The sequence below is a fragment of the Elephas maximus genome, chromosome 1 (genome assembly GCF_024166365.1).
Source record: "Elephas maximus indicus isolate mEleMax1 chromosome 1, mEleMax1 primary haplotype, whole genome shotgun sequence".
Classification (NCBI taxonomy): domain Eukaryota; kingdom Metazoa; phylum Chordata; class Mammalia; order Proboscidea; family Elephantidae; genus Elephas; species Elephas maximus.
The window spans coordinates 107,840,364-107,848,406 of NC_064819.1; positions in this window are offsets into that span (position 1 = coordinate 107,840,364).

An 8,043-nucleotide genomic window follows, 5' to 3' on the forward strand; every position below is an offset into this window, starting at 1 on the left:
CAAACTTTTGGTTAGTAGTTGAGCACTTAACTGTTTGCACCACCCAGGGACTGGAAGATATCATAGCCTGATTTATATGCTGATGGGAATGATTCAATCGAGGGAGACAAACTGCTGATAGAGGAGATGGGGGGAATGGATGACAGTCCCAACCCAAAGTCCTCAAGTAGTTGAGAGAGAAGAAATCTAGCACCGAAGTCGAGAAATCTAGCACCGAAGTCGAGGAGGTTACGTTTGGAAGCAGAGACAGCCTGTCTATAGCATCTAAGGAAGAGTGCGTGAGCACAGATGCTTTATGGGAAAATATTGTGATGGAAGAGAAAAGGAACTCTTTCCTGTTTGCTTTTATTTTCTTTGTGGAATAGAAAGCAATGTTGTCAGTTGAGAGTGAAAAGGGAAAGAGATGTAGAAGGTTGTAGAAGGTGGAGAACAGTCATCCTGGATGGCAGACTGGGGTTCCCTTACCCCTGGGGCATGAAGCAGTTTTCCAAGAGCTCAGGCATGGATAGTTTTAAGAGAATCAGTTTTCACATACTCAATCTCCATATGTCCTTTTTCCTAAAATTGGTCTAGCTGAGAACACCACCTGACCTTCCTCAATTTCCCTTTTCCCCTTTACAACAGAAACCATACCTCTCACCCACCTCAAATCTTGCCATAGTTGGCAGTATAACATGGTGATTGTGATTCCTGACTCTGAAGCCTGACTACCTTGAGTTGAATTCCAGCTCTGCTACTTACCAGCTCTTATAGATTAAACTGTGTCCGTCAGAAACGTATGTTGTAATTCCTAGCCTCTATGCCTGTGGTTATAATCCTGTTTGGGAATGGGTTGTCTTTGTTATATTAATGAGACAGGATTAGTATAGGGTGTATTTTAAGTCAATCTCTTACTTAAAAGAGATTAAACAAGCAAGGAAGAGAAGCAGAGATGGGGAAGATGGATGCCAAGCCACTTGGAGATCTCCAAGGAACCAGGAAAAAAGCTGAAGAGACAAGGACCTTCCTCCAGAACTGATAAAGAAAGAAAATCTTCCCTTAGAGCCGGTGCCTTGAATTTGGACTTCTAGCCTCCTAAACTGTGAGAAAATTAATTTTTGTTTGTTAAAGTCACTCACTTGTGGTATTTCTGTTATAGCAGCACTAGATAACTAAGACACCAGCTGTGATAGCCAGTCTCAATGATCCTTGACTCCTGGTATTCATACCGTACCACATTAAATCAGGAACTAGAATATCTAAAACAATTTTGAAAAAGAAGAATAAAGTGGAGGAATAACTCTACCCGATTTCGAGACTTATATAGCCATAGTAATCAAACAGGGCAGTGATGGTTCAGTGATAGAATTCTCACCTTCATGCAGGAGACTCAGGTTCGATTCTCAGCCAATGCACCTCTGCAGAGTGATGGATCCCTTTTGTGTGGACTTTCCTGCCGTAGCGTTGGGGCTATCACCCAAACTATTGGGTGGGACTATGTAGCTAGGGTAATTGTGGCCCACCAAAGGGATTGATCAGTTTTGCCATCCTTCTGGGTTTGAGGTGAACCATCCTAGAAACAGGAGAGAAAAGATCCCACTACCACCAAGGAAGAACGGCCAGGAGCAGTATGTCCTTTGGGCCTGGGACCCTGCACTGAGAAGCTCCTGCAACCAGGAGACAGAGAGAGAGAGAGCTGTAACAGTGAAGGCAGCGAGAAGTGGTGGTAGAGACTCAGCAGCAGGAGACGGCATGGCGGGCTTCTCAGCTCACAAAGAGAGAAAGCTGAGTGCCTTTGGGTAGAGGTAGAGAGCCAGGGAGAGGTGTGTCTGCAAACGGGACTGGGAAGAGTCTGTCTTGATGGAAGAACTGTATCCTAAGTGGTCCTGAGCCTAGATTGTAACCTGTTATTTCCCTAATAAACCCCACAATTGTTAAGTATTGTCTGTGAGTTCTGTGTGGCCATTGCAGTGAATTATTGAACCCAGCACAGAAGTAGAGTGTTGTGACAAGGACAGTTGGTGTCAGAATTGGTAAAGATGGCAGAGAGAGGAGACATGTCTGACCTCTAGGTCATGGGGATCAGCCTTGGGCTGTTGATTTTGATTCTCTTTCCTCCTTGTGAAGTTAGAGGAAGTCAGATACTGCCCCCAAATCATTTATACAACCTCAAATGCAGCCACCACCTCTCCCTCAGTGGAGGCTTGTGTGTTGCTATGATGCTGAACAGATGAGAGCCAACGACAATAATAATCAAAACTGTGTGGTATTGGTGAAGGGACATAGATCAAGGGAAAAGATTACAGAACCAAGAAATAGCCCCACAGAAGCATAGCCAATTAGTTTTTTACAAAGATGAAAAGCAATTCAATGGAAGAAGGACAGTCTTTCCAACAAATGGAGATGGAACAACTGGACACCCATAGGTCAAAAACAACAGCAACAAAAAAGAACCAGAACCTAAACCTCACACCTTATACAAATGTTAACTAGAAATGGATCATAGATTTATGTATAAAACTTTTAGGAGAAAATCTTCAGCACCTGGTGAGAAGTTCTTAGACTTGATGCCAAAAGCATGATTCATTAAAAAAAAAAAAAAAATCTATAAATTGGTCTTCATCAAAATTAAAAACTTCTCCTCTGTGAAGGGCTCTGTTGAGAGGATAAAAAAAAAGGCAAGCTACAGACTGAGAGAAAATATTTGCAAACCACTTATCCAACAAAGAATTGTTGTTGTCTGTAATCTAGAATGTAGAAAGAATTGTCAAAACTCAACAGTAAAAAAAAAAATCAGAAAATGGGAAAAAACATGAAGAGACCTTTCACCTAAAAGGATATACAGATGACAAATTAGCACATGAAAAGGTGTTCAGCGTCATTAGTCATTAGGAAAATGCAAATTAAGTGCATACATCTATTGAACAGCTAAAATAAAAAACTGTGACAGTACCAAATACTGGTGAGGATGCAGTGAAACGAAACCTCTCATACATGCCTAGTGAGAATATAGAATGATAAGCCACCTTAGACAATAGTTTGGAAGTTTTTTTTAAAAAACCAGACATACACTTACCCTACGACCACCATTCACACTCCTGGGCATTTATCCCAGAAAAATGAAAACTTATGTCCACACAAACACATGTACACGATGGTTCCTAGTAGCTTTATTTTTAATAGTCAAAATCTGGAAACAACAAAATGTCCCTCAATAGGTCAAAGGTTAAACAAACTGTAATATGCCATACTGTGGAATACTTCTCAGCAATAAAATGGAATGAATTATTGACACACACAACAACTTGGATGGATGTGAAGGGCATTATATTGAGTGAAAAAAGCCAATCTCTAAATGTCACATTATTCTATTTATATAACATTGTCAAAATGACAAAGCTATAGAAACGGAAAATGGTTTGGGGTTGTCAGAGTTGGCGATTGGAAGGTATGTGACTTCAAAGGGTATCACGAGGGAGATCTTTGTGGTGAAGGAATAATTCTGTATCTTGATTGCAGAGGTGGTTATTCAAATCTACACATGATAAAGTGACATCAAACTTTATACACACATTCTACCAATGTCAGTTTCCTAGTTTTGATATCAAAATATAATTATGTAAGATGTAACTATTGGGAGAGACTGGGTGAAGGATACAGGGGACCTCTCTGTACTAACTTTGCAATTTCCTGTGACTCTATAATGATTTCAAAATAAAAAGTTGAAAATAAAAAAGAAATGCAAAACAAAAATGTGGTGCAAAAGAAATGCAAAAACAAAATTCTCTGGCCAGTAAAAATTTCTGGAGCAAGAACCAAACAAGTAGCCTCCTTTATTTAGGTCACTGTCGTAGGACTTCTGTCTCCCCCATCTTATACCTGTTTCTGTCATGAACAAGCATGATTAGGAATGCAGTATTTTGGCCCACATTGGAACATTCGGAATTCAGATATGTTGTATGTTGTAGACCGTGGCCAGAGAAATGGTAATTTCTTGTCTTCTGCTCCCTGCTTACTATTGAAGAATGCATTGCTCCGCAGGGAATGTCCCTGAGAACAAAGCAAAGAGAATGTAGCTAACAAACACAGCAGATAAAAGCACTTTATTTCATTCAAAAACAAACTCATGGTAAGACTCCATAGCTTCTCCATTTAGCATTAAACTTCAGAAATGAGTTGTCATTATCATTGGGTCCATATTAACCTATTTGAATTGAAAGATGAAGTATTTGACAAAGAGGAATGACTGTGCTAACAAATTTATATGGAAGATACTTTCCATACATTGAACAAGCTAAATATGTAGCTCCGAGATCTTGATAAGAAATATATATTTAAAATGTTGTCCTTAGTTGCCATGGAGTCAATTCTGACTCATGGCGACCCGGTCTGAACAAAGTAGAACTGCTCCATAGGGTTTTCAAGGCTGTGACCTTTTGGAAGTAGATTGCCAGGCCGGTCTTCTGAGTGGGTTCGAACTGCCAGCCTTTCTGCTAGTAGTCAAGCACGTAACCATTTGTGACACCCAGGACTCCTTTATTTTTTAAACACGGATGCAAAATATAAGATATACGAATATACAATGCATATAAGTTATGTATTTAAAATATTAAAAATACATATAAAAGCATTTTTTCAATACAACCCAATGTAAAAATGGGCAAACTATTTAAATACATATTTCACCAAAGAAGATATACAAATGGCTAATAAGCACATGAGATGTTCAGCATCATTAACCGCCAGAAAAATGCAAATTAAAACCGCAATGAGATACCATCCCACACCCACTAGAATGAGTAAAATAAAAAGGTAAGCAATAGCAAATGTTGGCCAGGATGTGAAGAAACAGGAAACCTCAGATATTGGGAATGTTAAACAGTACAAAAACTTTGGAAAACAGTTTGTCAGTTTCTTAAAAATTTAAATATAAATTTACCACAAAACCTAGCAATTCCACAGCTAGGTACCTACCCATGAGAAATGAAAACCTATGTCCTCCAAAGACTTGTGTGTTTCACTGCATGCGTACAAGCAGAATGGGGTGAAGGTAAGTGTGAGACATCTAAGAGCCAGAAGACAAGGAGCATCTTTAGAGTCCACAAAGGAGGGTAAAAGGGGAAGCTAATGCTTCTTTTAAAGATTCTTCCTCTCCCTTTGCCACTTCCCACTGTTGCAGGGGAAAAAAATCATAAAGTTTAGTAAAGCAAGAAGAAAGTTTTATTCAGCATATATTCAAAAAGAGAAAAGCGGGAAGCAGACAAGCATGCTGCCACACCCATGTCTGCCCAAGTCCGAGGAAAGACTACAGATTAAGCAAGAATGGGAAAACAGACAAGCCTGCTGCCACACACGTCTGCCCAAGCTCAGAGAACATTATAGAATAGGCAAGAATGGGAAAACGGACAAGCCTGCTGCCACACACATGTCTGCCCGAGCTCAGAGAATATTATAGAATAGGCAAGAATGGGAAAACGGACAAGCCTGCTGCCACACACATGTCTGCCCGAGCTCAGAGAATGTTATGGAATAGGCAAGAATGGGAAAACGGACAAGCATGCTGCCACAGCCATGTCTGCCCCAGTCCGAGGAAAGACTACAGAATAAGCAAGAATGGGAAAACAGACAAGCCTGCTGCCACACACATGCCTGCCCGAGCTCAGAGAATATTATAGAATAAGCAAGAATGGGAAAACGGACAAGCATGCTGCCACAGCCAAGTCTGCCCGAGTCCAAGGAACCTTACAGAGTCATCAGTACATATTAACATTACAAAATGGGCAAAACCACTGAAAGCTTCACCTTTTCACAGATTGGCTAGAAACTGTGATCTTACATTTTGAATTGTCTCTCTCAACAATCATTGATACAGGTTTCAGTAATGGCAGTCGGAGGGTCTTCACTGGTCCAACAACTTTCTATTCACTAAATGTTAACAGAAAGAGTGGAAAGTCTTTTGTGTTCTGGCTTATGTGACAGGTTCCCTAAAAGATATTTTCCAAGATTATTTTAGCTATTGTCTTTATACCTCAGTTGATGTGTCCTTGCGAGTCCTTGCAAGCCCAACCCCAGCTGGGTCACATTCTCTATGCTCAAGGACAGGTAATAATGACTCCAACATTATTTCTTAAATCACCACTCCAATCCATGGCTAACTTAGTGCTTAGGCACACCAGGAGGACCCAAGTTCCTACCAAACATCTGAGGAAGGTAGTGAAGGACGCGGTCCCCCAATTTCAGTAATATCCCTGTGTCCTAATTTTCAATGAGAAGTTTGGGAAAGGATTCACACCATCAGTAGGATCCTTTCTGATGGTCACAAACAACCAACTAATTCACATTTTCCAGGACATAGGTGAGGAAAGACAATTTGAAACAAATAATTCCTCCATCCAATATCACTTGGCCCCTTAGTTCCACCCAGTTTCCCAGAGAAATTTTTACATGATAATTTCTATAAAATGAAGCCAAAGGTACAAGTCTATCTCCTTCCTTCCACTGTGAGGGATTGTTGGTAAGTGAAGGTACATCCAGGTGGGAAGAGGAGGTGAAAAGGGAGAGGAGGAAAGCATTGGTCACTGGATAATTCACAATCCATAAAGTGGAGGGATGGCCAAATTCTCCCCAACCTGGATGGCTTCCATAGAATCTTCTGAAAGATTCTACAACTCTGAAAACTAACTTCAGATTCAGCAGACCCAGATTTGATGTGAACTGAGCCTGGACGACCAGGAGTGGACAGAAATGGTAGGAGTGGAGGTGGGTAGATTCAGCAGAGGGAATGGGAGGGAGGAGAGGGTAAGAGAGGTATCTCTGAGGAATGAAGAAGAGTTGTCTCAGCACAGTAGCTTCCCGAGGCAGTTGGCTCTGTCTCCCAGGTCCCCTCTTTGTTTACTTTCTCTCTTCTACCTACACATTGCTTCATAGTTATCAGGAAGGTGATTTGCTGGAGGACAAGGGGGTAAGTGTAGCTAGGGCTGCGTTTGGGCAAGCCCCCCGCCACACCCAAGCATTCATCCTGCCTATATCTTTCACCTGCCAGGCCCCCATTGGAGAGGTCACTTGGAGTGGTGGTGCTAGCTTTAAAGCTGGGGAAGGAACAAGAACTAGAGTTGCCCAGGCCACTTGCCATCTCACTGTCTTTCCTCGAGATATTCAGTATAAATAGAGTCATGTGGTTTTCTATATAGTCTTTAGTGCCTGGCTTCTTTAACTTAGCATAATGTTTCTGAAGTTTATCCATGTTGTAGCATGCATGGTTGTTCATTTCTTTTTATTCTTCAATAATATTTCATTGTATGACTATACCACATTTGTTTATCCATTCACCTGTTGAAGGACATTTGGATTGTTTCCAATTTTGGCTGTTATGAGTTCCACTGCTATCAACGTTTGTGTACACGTCATTGTCCAGTTTTCACATGCATATGAGGCGGTTGAAAATACCATGGCCTCGGTCAGGTGCACCTTAGTCCTCAAAGTGATGTCTTTGCTTTTTAACATTTTAAAGAAGTCTTTTGCAGCAGATTTGCCCAATGCAACATGTCGTTTGATTTCTTGACTCCTGTAAAGATTACAGCCTAGGAAACCTTATGGGGCAGCTCTACTCTGGGTCAGAATTGACTTGACAACACACAACAGCAACAGGGATAAAGTTTAGCTGGGAGAGAAAAAAAGCTATTAGCTGTGTACTGAACCAGAAAAATATGGATATGAAGCATTCATTTGTCAGACTTTGTGAGTTACATCAGGGGCACATCTGTGTGTCTGCAGTCAGTGTGTGCAATTGTGTCTGTGAGTGAGAGGACACTTTCAAACTTTCAATGAGAAGAATAACGATTCTTGACCCATCTGCCCTGCATTGAATGCCAAGGAAAAAAAGAAGAATAAAAAAAAAAAATGCTGAATTTCAAGGAAGAGCCAGCTAAAGGGGAGAGGTAACGGGTGAGCCAGCATCACTTTCTGACTGCCTTCACCACCTACCCCTATGGCCAGCCCTGCACCTACGCAATCTTGACAGTACTATGGCATTAGTATTATTGCCCGTGTTTGACAGATAAGAAA